This window comes from Leptonychotes weddellii, chromosome 6 (assembly GCF_054177405.1).
Source record: "Leptonychotes weddellii isolate Sample4059 chromosome 6, ASM5417740v2, whole genome shotgun sequence".
NCBI classification, from domain to species: Eukaryota; Metazoa; Chordata; class Mammalia; order Carnivora; family Phocidae; genus Leptonychotes; species Leptonychotes weddellii.
In genome coordinates this window covers 33,597,905-33,613,297 of record NC_138374.1, presented here as the reverse complement: position 1 = coordinate 33,613,297, position 15,393 = coordinate 33,597,905, and the positions used below count along the sequence as shown (strand labels likewise).

The 15,393-nt window shown below is 44.9% G+C and overlaps 1 protein-coding gene across 2 annotated transcripts in view; it reads right to left on the bottom strand.

Annotated features, from left to right (window-relative positions):
• SLC16A12 (solute carrier family 16 member 12) overlaps positions 1–14,888 on the bottom strand; it is a 74,247-nt gene extending 59,359 nt beyond the window's left edge. Inside the window, exon 1 of one of the 2 annotated variants that reach the window (XM_081823893.1) lies at positions 14,780–14,888. The gene's annotated coding sequence lies outside the window, so the exon portion shown is untranslated. Of the gene's footprint in view, positions 1–14,100; positions 14,475–14,779 lie in introns of those variants that run through there. The other variant, XM_081823891.1, reaches the window with a different exon arrangement.
• Between the last annotated feature and the right edge of the window lie 505 nt (positions 14,889–15,393).

The following is a 15,393-nucleotide window of genomic DNA, read 5'->3' as shown; positions in this document are numbered from 1 at the left end:
TTAGATCACAACTCGGCTACTTCACGCTTGAGCTCCCCAAGACGGGGGATTTTGCAAACCCCTGGTATAAGTGCCATGACTGATCATTTACTTGTAAATGGAGACTGTAAATAACTGATTAAGATTTCTTGTAGGCATATATGTATTCTCTCTGTGATCTTGTTTCCACAAGTTATTTGCTTAGCACCCTGCTTTAACCTGGCAAGGTGAATGCCTACCTTGTTTCCTACTCGATTATAAACTCCTTTAAACTTGTTATCAGGGCAAATTGGTTGATTCAAGCTGGAAAGGGAAATTTTAGCTCAGTGCCTAGCCTTCACCATTGGGAGGTTCTCCAAACTGAACTCCACCTGGACAGGAAGATGGGGAGTGATTGTTTCAAGTCCCCTCATGTTGTTCAGCAACCCACAGGAACTAAGTGGCACTGTAGTTTCCCATTTGAACTGTAGCCCTTCTTTTGGGTTAACATTCTGTCCAAGTTACAAGAGTTTTGTGGCCAATCTGACATTTCCAATAAGGGTCAGGAAACCTCTGAATCCATGATAGGCAAACGGTTTTTGCCAAGGCCTAATTCAAGAAAACTTCAAATGTTTAAGAGCCATTTTTTAGAAATTCAAAACAAAAATCCTATTGGTAGAAGGGAGAGATGATATAAAATGTAAACCTGATTCACTCACATATAGAATTTAAGAAACAAAACAAAGGAGAACAAGGGGGAAAAAGGGGAGAGGCAAGCTAAGAAACAGACTGTTAACTCTAGAGAACACACTGATGGTCACCAGAGGGCAGGGGGTGGCGGGATGGGGGCATAGGTGATGGGGCTTCAGGAGGATGAGCACCAGGTACAGAAGCGTTGAATCACCATACTGTACACCTGAAACTAATATGACACTGTATGTTAACTATACTGGAATTAAAATAAAATGTTAAAAAATAATGTAAGGGCGCCTGGGTGGCTCAGTTGGTGGAGCGTCTGCCTTTGACTCAGGTCATGGTCTCAGGGTCCTGGGATCGAGCCCCGCATCGGGCTCCCTGCTCGGTGGGGAGCCTGCATCTCCCTCTCCCTCTGCCTGCTTGTGTTCCCTCTCTGTCTGTCAAATAAGCAAATAAAATCTTAAAAAAAAAAGACTCATTAAAAAAATAATGTAAACCTCAGATGTGAGAGAAAGTGGGGGAAACAGTAGGCCCTTTTGTTCCCTTCTATAAAGTCTGATTATTTTAGAGGTAATTTTGAAACATTCAAATCTGGAAAAAGAAGCAAATAAAGAAGGTGCCATTCGAATGTAGAAAGACCTGGGTAGAAATACAGGCTTTCCCACGGACTTGCTGTGTAACGCAGTAGGAGTGGCCTCCGGGGTCTCCAGTTCCTACCTGCTGCACGGGGTGGTACTGGGCCCTCCCCCAAACAATTTAGCTGTTGCCACAACACTGTGTCCCCCCACCCCCAGTCCTGGTCACACTGGACCCCTCCAGGGTCCCACTCTTGCTTTTTCCTATTATCCCACTTGACACACTTGTGTTTAAAATTTGCTGAGGAAATGTACAAAGGACAAAATATAATTTGTATTGTATATGCTATGGTTGCAACTACCATTTTTAAAAAAATCCATTTAAGAATAGTGACAGTTCCTTCCTCTTTCTATTGCTCACATAGCTTCATTCATCAATATATCTGGTGGGGTCGGAAGAACTGGGGAGAAGTATTTTTTAGGAATTGTTGAGAGAATTACATGGGAAGTCAAGTCATATGAATGCAAGTCTTTGTATTTCCACCACAACGCCAAAACAGATACTCCATATTCGTACTGCATCAGCAAAAAACCCAGCATACCTCCCTTCATTGTCCCCATCAACTTACTCGCGTATTGTCTCTTTTTTTTTAAGATTTTATTTATTTATTTGACAGAGAGAGAGCATGAGAGCACAAGTGGGGGAGTGGCAGGCAGAGGGAGAGGGAGAAGCAGGCTCCCCTGGGAGCAGGGAGCCCAATGCCAGGCTTGATCCCAGGACCTTGGGATCATGATCTGAGCTGAAGGCAGTTGCTTAACCAACCAAGCCACCCAGGGGCCCCTTGCATACTGTCTAAGAGTAGAGCAGAAGTCCCAGCATGAGGGCCAGAACTATGAATAAAAAGCAGATGTGTATCAAAGATAGACCTTTGAGGAGTTTATTTGCATGCAGACCAAGAAGCCTCAAGAGCAGTAACTCACACTAAGGAAAGGATGAATCAAGATGCACAAGTTTAGTATCTCCCCAGGACTTTATGAACTAAGGGGAAGAAATGATATAGGCTGAGCCACAGAAACACTGTTTTTATTATAATTGCAAGGGGGACCTGGGAAAATGTAAGTTAGATGGTATTAGAACAGTTCAGGTTTTCTGGAAATATTTTATGATCCCAGGCAGATAAAACACCATAGAATGAGAAAACGCCTAATCCCCAAATAACACTACAAGTGTGTCCTTTTCACCATCCAAAAACCTTCCAGGAGCCAATCAGGCAATCCATATAAAAAGTTTCAAACACTTTGACCTAGATTTCCTTCAGGGAAACTATCTTACGGATAGAAACCAAAATATGGGAGAAGTTCACTTCACAAGGATGTGCAAAGCAGGGCAATTTGCAACATCAAAAAAAAAAAAAAAAAAGACACCCCCACCCCCTACCACCCACCTTCTTTACCTGATGGACCTCATGACCACTAAGCCTCAATACAGATGCAAATTCAGGCCTGACTTCTTCATGGGGCTCAGGGGAGACAATACAGACAAGCATCCAATAAACATTTGTAAATCCCTCTACTATTTCAAAAGCATAAATATGCAAAAATCTTGTATTTGGGAAATAAAGGAACAGGGAAAAGAAAAGCATCAAGTATTCTAAAAGTACGTGTACACGTGTGGGTTGCAAATCCCTAGTGCAGTGAGCCCTGCAATAGTTAGTTAGCGAAAGACCATCGGAGGCAGACAACGAGCCATTGGCAGAGGCCCCACAGCCAACTGCCTCTACCCAGTCACATGGCCCAAACCCCCAAAACCCATAGGTGAACCTGAGCACCACCTCTTTCTCTGTCTCTAGCCTTACTGTTCCAGATCGCAGCTTAGTAGAGATCAGAAATAAAGCATTTAGTAGAATGCCTCGAGTATGATGGTTGCTTAATATGTGTTTAGTGAGTAATACAGAAAATGCATTAAAGCCTATAACAAGTGTGTGGAACACGTAAGTGCTCAGTAAATGGAACTGTTATTCGTATCATCATCATCACCATTATTAAATGAAAAATTAGCTCCTTAAAGTTTATATAGTGTTTTCAACTCTCACGATGATCCTCTCAGAGAAAACCGACGCTCACCGAAGTTGGTAATGTGTCCGAGTTCATAGTGCTAGCACATGCAGGAGTGGGGCTTGACCGCCGCCATCCGAGGCTCCTTCCCCTTGAAAAGCCTGGAATTTTATAACAATGGCCTCGAGCCTTCTCTCTATCATGGACGTGATTCCCAACATCCAGTCCACCCCAATTGGTTAATCAAGAATTACAGCAAGCCTGTTGGGCCTGCCAGTCATGGACTGATTTAAGGAAAGGGCAGTGACCCCATCTTTGTCAAGGACAAGGAAGTCTTCCAGAAGCTTCTGGGAAAGATTGGCTCACTACTGAGAAGACACGAAGACGCCGCTTCTCTCCCTCCACTAGATGTTTCCTATCTCCGTGGGACCCTTCGAACAACCGTAGCCATCTGGGGACCAGGAGGGCAATCAGGTTGAGAATGAAAAGAACACATGGTAGGGACAGAGCCAAGAGAATCACAGAGAAGTAAAGCCAGAGCCTGGGACATTCTGCTAAATGAAGAAATCCTTTTCCTCACCAGTGAAGCCAGTCCAGGTTGGAGTTTCTGTTCCTTACACCCCAGAACAGCCTACCTGATTCATTATCTGCATGGGCCACTTGCGTAGGCCTGGGACACACATTCTGTCCCTGGGCCGAAGCTCCATATCTTCACATGTGCAGCTTCTAAGCTCACCTCAGATCTCATTTTGATTTCCTAAAACCCTGAGTGGGCAGAAGAGCAAAGCCGACCGTGGTATGCACAGCTGTACAAAGGGAGCGCGTATTGCTGGTTCCCATCACATGGCTAACTATAGAAGCAAAGACACCACACTGAGCCCCACTCAAGTTTCTGGCCCCTCTCCCATGACCCCCACCCCCACAAATCACAACAAAGCTCAACAGCTGGAAGCCTGATGATCCTCAGTTGCTTCTCCGCCCACAGAGTGCTGGACACTCCCAGAGAAGAGAAAGAGGAGGGAGAGGGAAGAGGGAGAGGAGGTTTCATCAGAGCACAAAATCCTTTCTTTCCAGGCCGATAAAGACGATTTGGTTAAAGCATCTGAAGTTGCTTGTGAAAACTGTTGTTTTGCCAACTGATATTTGTAAGTTATTTCTTCAAAAACTACAGTGCAAAATAGAAGCTATCCAATCATTTTTCTGACAATGTTCTACTGAGATCAGCTAACCTTTTGTATCTTTCCCTAGATAGACCCATACCAGACTTGGGTTGTAGCTTTCTAAAGTCCAGACCAGTCCTTAGGGCTACCGGGCACCATCTTCCAACAAGAGACAGGGTCTAGTCAACTTGTGCCAACATCTCTGCCAATCTCAGCCTCAACCTTGACCTCATCACATCCCATAAGATTCACCTCCATTCAATTTCAGCCACGTGCGCCCAAAGCCATCAACCAATCATCACCCGTGCCAATCCTCACCCATGTCAATCCTCACTTCTGAAATCTAGGGTTGTTGTGAGATGTCAGTATCCCTCCCAAACCCCAACCTTCTATCCTCCACAATTCCCTAACTCCTCCTGCCCCTGGTTTCCAACCTCCCTGAGCTCCCAGGCCCCTGGCCTCTCCATTTTCTCCCATTCCCTCAGCTTGCCTCCTTTTTAGAGGCTACAGCTCCTTCTCCATCATATCACTTGCTCTCTTTCTGACACCCCCACTCCTTCCAAGCCACCAATCCCCAATTTTGAATCAATCCAGACCATCCAAACATTTCCGTTCCTGTAACTGGTAAGGCAAGTTTTGCTACAGCAGATCTCTCAACCTTGCAAATTAATGGCACAATTATGATTTCCAGCACAAACTAAGTGCTTGGAGTGACTCAGCAATAATATTTGTACTGTTCCATTTGCATATTGCTTCTTCAAAATCTTAAGTCCTCTATGTACCCCGCACCAGCTGGTGAACAGCTTTAAAGGCATCCTGGTCCTGCCCCTGAGCAGGTGTTCAACCTCAGCAAGATGCTTTGTCCGTTTGGGCTGCCGTGGCCTTGTTTATAACATTAGGATAATAACTCCATCCTCACATGACTGTTGCTAGAACTCAGAGAGTTAACATATGAAAGTAGTTTTAATGATGCTTAGAACATAAAAAGTGCCCCCGAAATGCCAGTTCTATTTTATAGAGAAAATTGAGCTGTTTTTATTCCATTTTTTCCCTTCAGCTCATTCCTCTGGTCCATTCCTATCCACATGCATCTTTCATCCCTTTTGTTCCTTTGGCAGAGAAAGACACTTCTTTTCATATTTAATTTCTCAGGTTAGCCTCCCCTCTCCTAGATTCTATATTTTGAACCTAGACCTTTAGCCTATAAATTTCCTCAAGTATCTGTCACCTTGAAAGCAGGAAGGAGGAATGTGAGAGAGGAAAGAAAGGAAGAGAACTGAAGACAAGGGAAGAAAACCCCCTTCACCCCTGCCGCCCTCTCAGCTATCCCCGATTACTTTCTTCCCTTTACAAACCCAGCCTCTTAAGGACCTGTCTACACTGACTGTCTCCTCATCCCTTTTCTCATTCCCACCTGAGTGGAATGGAATTTGCCCCCTGCCTCCCCTACACACCGCTCAAGCTATTTTAGACACCAATGACTCCTAATTGCCAGTGGTGACTCTGCCATCCCTAATTAATTGACCTCTCTGTAGCATTTGGCACTCTCTCTCATTATTGAAACTCTTTCTTCCTTGCATTTCCATGACCGGAGTCCCCCCGGTTTATCCTTTTTCCCTAGAGACCTATACTTCTTACTTTCTTTTGCTAGATCTTTCTTTCTCTGGCCACTCATTAGATGTTGTGTCATTTACTCATTCATTCAACAAACATGCTGAACACTCACCATATCTCAGGTACCATGATAGCTGCTGCGACCAGTTGAGCAGGGACAGCTGGAGCACAGCTCCGAGAGGCACCATTCACAGTGAGATCCAACTACTCAGACGTATGAGTGGCGCTTTCTGGAATTGTGCAAGGATTTTATCTCTGACCCTCACATCTCTTTATAAACACTCTCCTTGGGTGATTATTTCCAAACACAGGACTTAAGCTGTGAACAATCGCAGTGACACCATAAATAAGACATAGTCCCTGCCCTCACAGTTGTTCTAGAAAAAGATCAGCATGTAACTAGAGTGGAAAAAGAAGGGTACAATGACTAAGATGTGCCCTGGGTATAATATGAACACACCCTAGTTATTCTCCACAATTTTTTGACCCATTTCACACTTCATTCTTTACATGCTCCTTGGGTAATTACATCCAATTATGTCTTGTTCATCCAATCCTGTCATGTTCAACTGAGCCTATTAGCTGATAATGCCCACATTTTGGATTGCTTGCCCAGAATATCTAATTGCCTACCAGACATCTCCACCACGTACCCTATAGGGCACCAAGCACCAAGAATATAAATATGAATAAAGCAGAAGTCTTACCATGAGGCGTGAACCTTACTTCCCACCTGTACCATTTCAACAGACCCCTAGTTTGTCACCCTCTTGGACCTTTCTTCAAGCCTCATTAAGAGATGTAGGTTTGAAACACAAGCTAATTTTATCACCAAAGCCCCCATCCCACCCCCCACTCCTCTGTTTAAAAGCCTTCAAGGAGTACTCTCAGCAGCTAAAGCAAAACTGAAACTCTTTAGTGCAGTACACGAAGACCCTAAATGATCTTGCTCCTGCCGGTTCTTCTGGTCCTACCTGGCATCCAGCCACATACACACCCTGCAGGTCGGCCAGCCCTGACTGCCCTGGAGAACCACACAGGTCTCCCAGTCTAGTGCTACTTACCCACCTCGGACACTTTGTATGCATTGTGCCTGCTGCTTAGAATTCGCTTCCTCAGCGTGTTCACCTCATAAGTTTCTACACTTCCTTAATGGCCTGAGCAACAAAGGCAGCATTTAGTCCCTCTGGCCCTGAACCAAAGCAGGTGGTCACTTAAGGGACTCATCATCATGCCCTGATTACTTGTCCACACATCTGCCTCCCCTAGGAGATTGTAAGCCTTCGGGTAAGACCCTATCTATTCTCAAAAACCCACAAAAAAAAAAAAAGACCCTATCTATTCTCTGTGCGCCTCCAGCACCTGACACAGTGTCTAGCACATGCTGGGTACTCAGCAAACATTTGCCTGATGAAGAGACAAACTCACTGAGTTATTTTAACATTGCTTAATCTCAATATGTTTTTATTAGGGGCTTTAAAAATAATTAATTCTATTCCATCTAATTCAAGTCTCTTCCCACCTTAAAACTATTAAAACTTTAAAAAAACAACTGAAACTTTAACTTGATGTAGCCTGTATTTGCAGCCAAATAGGTATATGATCATGCAAGAATTTATAAAGAAAGCAGAATGTGCCAGAACGATTCTGAGATGCCAATTTGGATGCATCAGCTATTCAATGTCATCTGAAATTTCTTTTGATTTTTGAAGATTTTATTTATTGATTTATTTATTAAGTAGGCTCTACACTGGGCATGGAGCCCAACACAGGGTTTGAACTCACCACCCTGAGATGTGAGTGAAGATGTTTAACTGACTGAGCCACCCAGGTACCCCCCGATGTCATTTGAAATTTTAATTACAGGGACACCTGGGTGGCTCAGATGGTTAAGTGTCTGCCTTCGGCTCAGGTCATGATCCCAGAGTCCTGGGATCGAGCACCACATCGGGCTCCTGCCTCAGCGGGGAGCCTGCTTCTCCCTCTCCCTCTGCTCTCCCCCTGCTCATGCTCTCTCTCTCTATCTCTGTGTCTCAAATGAATAAATAAAAAATCTTTACAAAAAATTTTAATTATACCTTCATCCCTAATAAAATTAGAATATACAGTTGTCTATAATTTTTCTTTTCTGAATGTGGAAGAAGTCAACTGAAAGAAGTAAAAATGAGAGGAAAAAAATGTGTGTTGCTTAAGTTTTTGATACAATGACCAATCCCCTTATCATTAGAACCCCCTAACTATTCAGTAAAATATTTTTGCCAGCGTCTTACTTATGAGCATTTATTTATTCTTTACCATGGTACTTTGACTTTTTCTAAGAGGGTTTATGAGTTTATAAATTATGTTACTACACTGTTGCCTGCTGAGACTTGTAACAGATTTGCCAAACAGCTGGCCAGCACTGAAGGCGGGGACTGTGTCAATGAAACAAAATAAAGCTTCAGACCCCTGTGGCATGGGGACTTACCTGGGGTCTCACTGGGACCATACCCAGAACCTACTAGTCACCATTCAAGTCCCACAAGGGAGAATGAAGACATGGGGTCCGGGGATGTCTGGATTTTATTTTTTATGTTATTTTTTTTAAAGATTTTATCTATTTATTCATGAGAGACAGAGAGAGAGAGAGAGGCAGAGGGAGAAGCAGGCTCCCAAGGAGCAGGGAGCCTGATGTGGGACTCGATCCCAGGACCCCGGGATCATGACCTGAGCCGAAGGCAGACGCCTAACCATCTGAGCCACCCAGGTGCCCCTGGATTTTAAAAATCAAGAAACTGTAATGCTTCTTAACAAATCACTGCAGGTCAAAAATACCGCAATGGCTCTCTCACTACCAAATTCATGAGGCAAACACTCAAGTTTATCTTCTCATTCTATACATCAGTACACATATAGAAGGAGCCCTCTAGGATGTAGGGTAATTCAAAGAAAGAGAAAACTTCCTTGGCTGGTTCCCACAGCCCATGCTCTGACCCCACCCACCCACATATACACTCATGCTCCAATTTCTTTGACAGTTATGCCCGAGCATATGCAGGGAAATAGCAAACTACAGAGGGAACTTCATTGACCAAAGTGTGAGTACAGAGGGTACCTGACCCAGCACAGCCATTCCTCAGGATCTTATCTTTGACCCACCTCCCACGTCTATCAACACTCCCCTTGGGTGATTACTTCCATACACACAGGATTTAAACTGAGTCTCTATGCAAATAACTCCCAATCTATGCTTCTTGCCCAGAATATCTAACTACTCATTTGACTATCTCTCTGCACAGGCATAGAGGATAGAAAGTTAATAAGACCAATGTCGTCCCATGCTTTTTCAACACAGGTGTACAGTAGTATTTTGAAACAATTAGGAGCTACCAGAATGACATAAACCAAATTTGGCAGAGAAATGGAAGCAGAAACTTATAAACATGTGGCCTAATCATTTACAAACTTGTTTTCACCAAGAAATCCCTTGTTCAGATAAAATCTTACTTGGAAACCCAAAATGTGAAATCAGGAATAGCACACCTGCTCAGGTTGCAGAAGAGATCACCAAAAGGAACCCAAGCTGGATATAGGACATCTTTCCCCACACTGTCCCCATGCCCCTAACATCCCCTGAGACTCCTTGAAACCCACAGAAATCTGCAAAACACAGTTCAGACTGGTCTAGACCCATGAGAGTGCTACTTTTAATACCAAAATTAACAGTGAAAACACATTTGGGGACAGCTAACTGGTAACAGTGGGTGAGAATTCCCACTACTATTAAAAGTAAAATAAGAACAAATGTCATTAAAAATAAGATCAGTTCTGGGACACCTGGGTGGCTCATTTGGTTAAGCATCTGCCTTTGGCTCAGGTCATGATCCCAAGGTCCTTGCTCAGCGGGGAGCCTACTTCTCCCTCTGCCTTCCGCTCCCCCTGCTTGTGCACACTTTCTCTGTCAAATAAATAAAATCTTAAAAACAACAACAAAAATGAAGATCACTTCTAAGAAATCCACTAGATCAGTGTTTTTCACTTGTCTATCACCTTACCACATTTTCTCAAAGACAGTAAAAGCACTTGTATCTTAGAGTTTCTTGTGGAAAAGCCTGAGTGCAAAATCTTTCTAGATTTGTTTTATTAGAGTTTTCCAATCTTTTATAGCTGTCCATTCCACATCTAAGTAGTAGTAGTCTGTTTGTTGATGTTGCTCTTTCTCTTTTTAGCTTCACTGTCTTTGGGGGGGGGGTTTGAAATAAAATTTACTATTTTAATCATTTTAAAGGCTACAATTCAGTGATTTTTAGTGTACTCACATGTTATAAAGTCATCACCACCACCTAATTCTAGAACAAAGCCATCATCCCAAAAAGAAACCATGTACCCATTGTTAGTCACTCTCAACTTTCCCCACCCCCATACCAGGCCAACCACGGATCTACTTTTTGTCTCCGTGGATTTGCCTATTGTGGACTTATCACACAATATGTGGTCTTTCGCACCTGGCTTCTCTCACTCAGCATAATGTTTTCATGGTTCATCTATGTTGTAGCATGTGTTGACATTGTTTTTAGAAATGACTTACTTTTATGTGCCTATATGACAATTTAGTTTTTATAGAAAAAGCATTCTTTGGCATTTACATTATATCACTTTATGTAATATTCCATTAAAGTGCAAAATTACAATAGCAAGTACTAGTGGAATAAATAGGACTATGAGCAAATACTAATATAAGCATGCACCTGAGTTGATAAAAGCAAAATATACCAATTTATTGTGATGATAGCTATTTCCCACAGTGGCCTCTGTGCTCTGAGCAACAACCAGGAGGGGTGCCAGAGGGAAGGAGAGTAATGGCTAACCCTGAGTTGGGTTTTTTTTTTTTTTTTTTTAAGATTTATTCATTTATTTTAGAGAGAGAGTCGGGGAAGAGGGAGAGAGAATCTTGAAGCAGACTCCCCGCTGAGCATGGAGCCCGACACAGGGTGGGGCTCAAGGTGGGGCTCAACCCCACCACCCCAAGATCATGACGAGCCAAAACCAAGGGTTGACCACTTAACCAACTGAGCCACCCGGGCGCCCCAACCCTGAGTTGTTTTAATGTGGGTCAGTACTCCATTATCCAAGATGGAGGGGGAAGCATGCAGAGAGTGTAGAAATGGTATTCATTACACAATGGGGGCCATACCTGGCCCCCAAAAGGAAGTTTTCTATAGGTCTTCAAAAAAAAAAAAAAGCAGAGATATGTTACTATAAAGATAGATATACCCTTCTGCTTCTATAAAGCTTTACCATCCTACCTGTCTGTAAAGGAGAAGCTCAACCATGTCCTCTTCTATAAAGTCTTCCCTAAATCTTGATTACTCATAGTGCCTGCATGCGTTCTCTCCTCCCCTTTAATTTCCAGAGTACTTATCGACCTCATGGAGCTCATAACCCTTATGATAGCCAGTCATATAACGTCTTTTTTTTCCATACCAGGCTGAAAGCTATTTCAGAGGCAGGTTCTAGGTCTTTGCATCCCCTGCTTCCATCAGCACAGAAAAAGAGGTGCTCAAAACACAATCTTTATACCAATATTTAATAAGGAGAAGTTCACTATTTATTATTTATTTATTAAGTAAAGAAGGAGCACATTAAATAATTAATTTATTTAGACGTGTAACTTCCTACCTGGCTACAACAACTCACTCCATTCATCAATGTGGAGTCAAAGAAGGAAAGGAGAGATGAGCCTCTGATGGGGTGAAGTGGGGGGCAACTGAAGAAAATCAACGAATCTGGGTGCCTAGCAGCCGTCAGAAATCGTGACTCTCCTCCAAGTGCTTCACAGAGACCACTTTCAAACAGGACATTGTTAGATCGTGACACTTCCTGATGTCCTTTGATGTAGAATAAATTAAAAACAGACAGAAAATCTTTGTACTCAACATCTCCCAATATCAAATGTGGATTTGGCTTTTCCTCAATTAAATTATTATGCTATACCACTTTAATGGGTGAGTTTTGAGATATCCTACAAAGGTTCTCAAAAGCAAATAGCTTCCAAATTAGCGATTTTTAAAAGCAAAGCAATAGGGTAGGTAAAGAATGCATGAACACCACCAAAAGCTGCACTGAATACTTTTTTTGGCTGTATGTGCCTGAAAAACTGCCAAGTTCATTTTGATAAGCCTTTGTTAAAAACAATAAACATGCCTAAGCTTGCAAACCATGCCGTTTTGAAGAAAAAGCAGTTGAGGGAATTAGAAAATACTTAGAACTGGAATGTCTGAATAAAACCTTCCGTGGTAACGGATTTACCAAGAAGTCACAACACTGTGAGGCCTAGGAATATGGAGGGGAGTGGGGGACGACATGTAAAGTGAGAAAAAAATGAGAGCAGAACACCATCTGCATAAATAAATAAGCAGCTACATGTCACACACTGGTACAGTCACAGTATACCACACCACCACGAGTGCGCTAACACTACTGAGAAAACGAATCCCCCCGTGCTTCATTAAGTTCAACGTCACCACAGCCATGTGCCTGCACTAAAGGAAATGTAATTTAAGGGACTCCGAATTAACAACATATAAAATAACCAAATGTGGGACCTGCTCTTCGTGTACAGGAGGGTATCAGTTCATAGAAGTCAAAGTAATTCATCTAAATTCCCTTCTTTGTTTTCAATGATTATAAAATCAGCAGGATCAGGGGATTGGAAGGAAGATCATTTGGAATATTTACGCTCATTTCCCTACTTTAGGCAAAACCGAAATTCTCTTCTATCTGCCAAACAAAATCCAGGAACATTCTAATGAATGAATGTAACTTGAGCTCCACAGGAACAAATCTCTTTGCTGTGTTCACCGATAGATCCCAAATGCCCAGAATAGCAGCACCAGGCACAGGGTGGGGACTATATAATATAGTAGGTAAATAAAGATCGCTGTTAAATTGAACTAAATTGAAAAACATAAAAAATGGGCAATGCGTAAAATGCTAAAGAAGTCAGCTTAAAGTCCCTTTCTTAGCTCTTTTTTAAGGTCATGGTGTTCGTCACAATATGCAAATGATCCTCATATAAACTCCTTTTCTCAAGTTGGCTCCAAAGTCATACATTGTACCTTTTACTCTAACCAATCATCACCATAGGGAGCTGAGATTCCAGGGAGAGATGGGGGTAAATTTAGTTCACCCGTTTTGATTACTTTTCTTCTCTGGATGTTCACCTAGGATATATCTGCATATTCATCACTGTTCAAGAAGAATGTAACTTATTTAAAATTAAGGGTTCATATCTTTTTAATTGTACTACAGAGGTGGTTTGGCTAAATCAACCACTCATTTATTTCAAAACTCCACCAGTTAAAATAAATAAAAAATAAGAACAGGAAAATGACATAGGTGATTCTAGTTCCATCGTTTTTGTTCAAAATGCCTAGCAGCAATATGCTTGGAAAGCGTCACTAAGTGGGAAAGAGGAGGCCTGGATGGTGGTGTTGGTTCCATCACCAATAAACAGTAGGAGTTTAGCCAATCCTTGCTATCAGGAATTTGAGCTTCCTGGCCGGCCAGGTGAAGGGTTTGAATAGATGATCTCTAAAACCCTTTTCAATTTCCAAGATCCTGTGATTATGTGACCAAATCCAGTCACTTAATTACTACTCCTTATTTTCATCATTAATTTCTTTAACACAGAGACGTTGGGCACCTCAGGAGGGGCAGGCACCATTACCCCAGTATGGCATGACACTGGTGGGGGACAAACTGCAGGGTCCGTTGATGATTTTAAAAGCTAGTGATCTCAGATACCTGTGGAGACGGTGTGTTTCTAAATTTGTCAGGCCTTGTCTGTCTCCCTGGGTTAAGCCGGCTGCGCCTTCAGAGTGTCCAGCTCTCAGCAAAGAAACGAATAGGATGAACGAATTAGAGACCCATCAGAACGGAATGGTTTAACCAGTATTCTGGTAGGTTCCATACGACTCAACATTAAAAAAAAAAAAGTTGTAAGATGGTCAGACAGCCGAATTGTAAAAACGGAAGGCTAACCAAATAGCCCCAGGACTTACTGGAATCGTGCTTTAAAATTTTGCTTGCCAACACTTCTCCCTGAGTTTGCACGGCAGGGATCACGGCCTTCCTTGAGCACAAGAAGCAGCTGAGAAATTAAATTCAGTCAGTTGAGGCTTTGAAGGCTGGTGTGTTGTTAGCACACCACACGCGAGAAATAAATATTATTACCTGAGGCAGAAGAAGATTAAGAAAGAAAAAAAAAAAAAGTCACGGAAAGCCCAATCCAGCAGAAAAGCGGTCTCTGTAACACCGGGAAATCTGCCTTTGGAAAGCACAGGAGATGGAGATCAAAGCCGCTTCCTCTTCAGCCACCTGCCCAGAAACCGCTGGAGCGCGGGCCCGACACCGACAGGACGAGGGGGCACATGTCTGTCCCCTAACCGAACCCCCACAGGCGCCCCGAGGGACCCGGGTTGGGGTGGCGGCTCTGGGGGCCGCGGGAGCCACCGAGCGCCCTCCGCCAGCTCCACCACGCCCAGCCCGAGAGCCCCGCCGCCCCGCCTGCCCCGGGTCCCCTGAGCCCCCACGCCGCCGGGGAACGGGGAGAGGGACAGCCGCCCGCGGGAGGCTGCGCCCGGGGCAGCCCCGCCGGGCCGGTGCCCGCGCCCCGCAGCCCGCCCCGGGCGCGCAGCCCGCCTTTCTCCCGGCCCCGGCCCGGCGCTGCCGCGTCCTCACCTCGCGTGGACCGCCGTATCCCGGGCGCTGGCGCGCGGACATGTCCCCCCGGGGCGCACCCACCGGGCCGCCTCCCTGCGCCGTGGCCCCTTCCCGGGCCCCAGCCGCCGCGGTCCGCGCTTCCGAGGGGGCGGGGAGCGCACGGGGCGGAGGCGCCGGCGGGGCTGGGGCCGGGGGGCCCCGCGGGCAGCGCGGGAGGAGGAGAGCGTCGCCGGGAGGAGCCCAGCGCCCGGCCGCCGAAACGCGCCGGCAGGTTCAGCCCCCGCCCCGCCGGCTCCGCCGTGGGCTCTGCGCGGTGGCCGAAAGGGGTTTGTCACTGGGATCCGCTCTGCGTGCCGAGGCTTGGCGCGGGGTGAGGGGCGCGGGGGGCGGAGGGACACCTCGCGGTTATGTAATGGGTCGGCCGGCCGTGTGCCGAGCCAGCTCGATCCGCGACCGCCCTCCCCTCCGGGGGCTCCGCCGTGACCCTTCTCAGCCGTGCGCGCCCCTGAGCCAGGCGAGCGGAGGCGGCCCGGTGTTCTCCAAAAGAACTTTTCCCTGCAGGGTCCACGAGCAAGGTCTGGAGAAGGAATTCAAGGACTCCCTGAGGCGTATCTGCCAGGGACGTGTCTTCT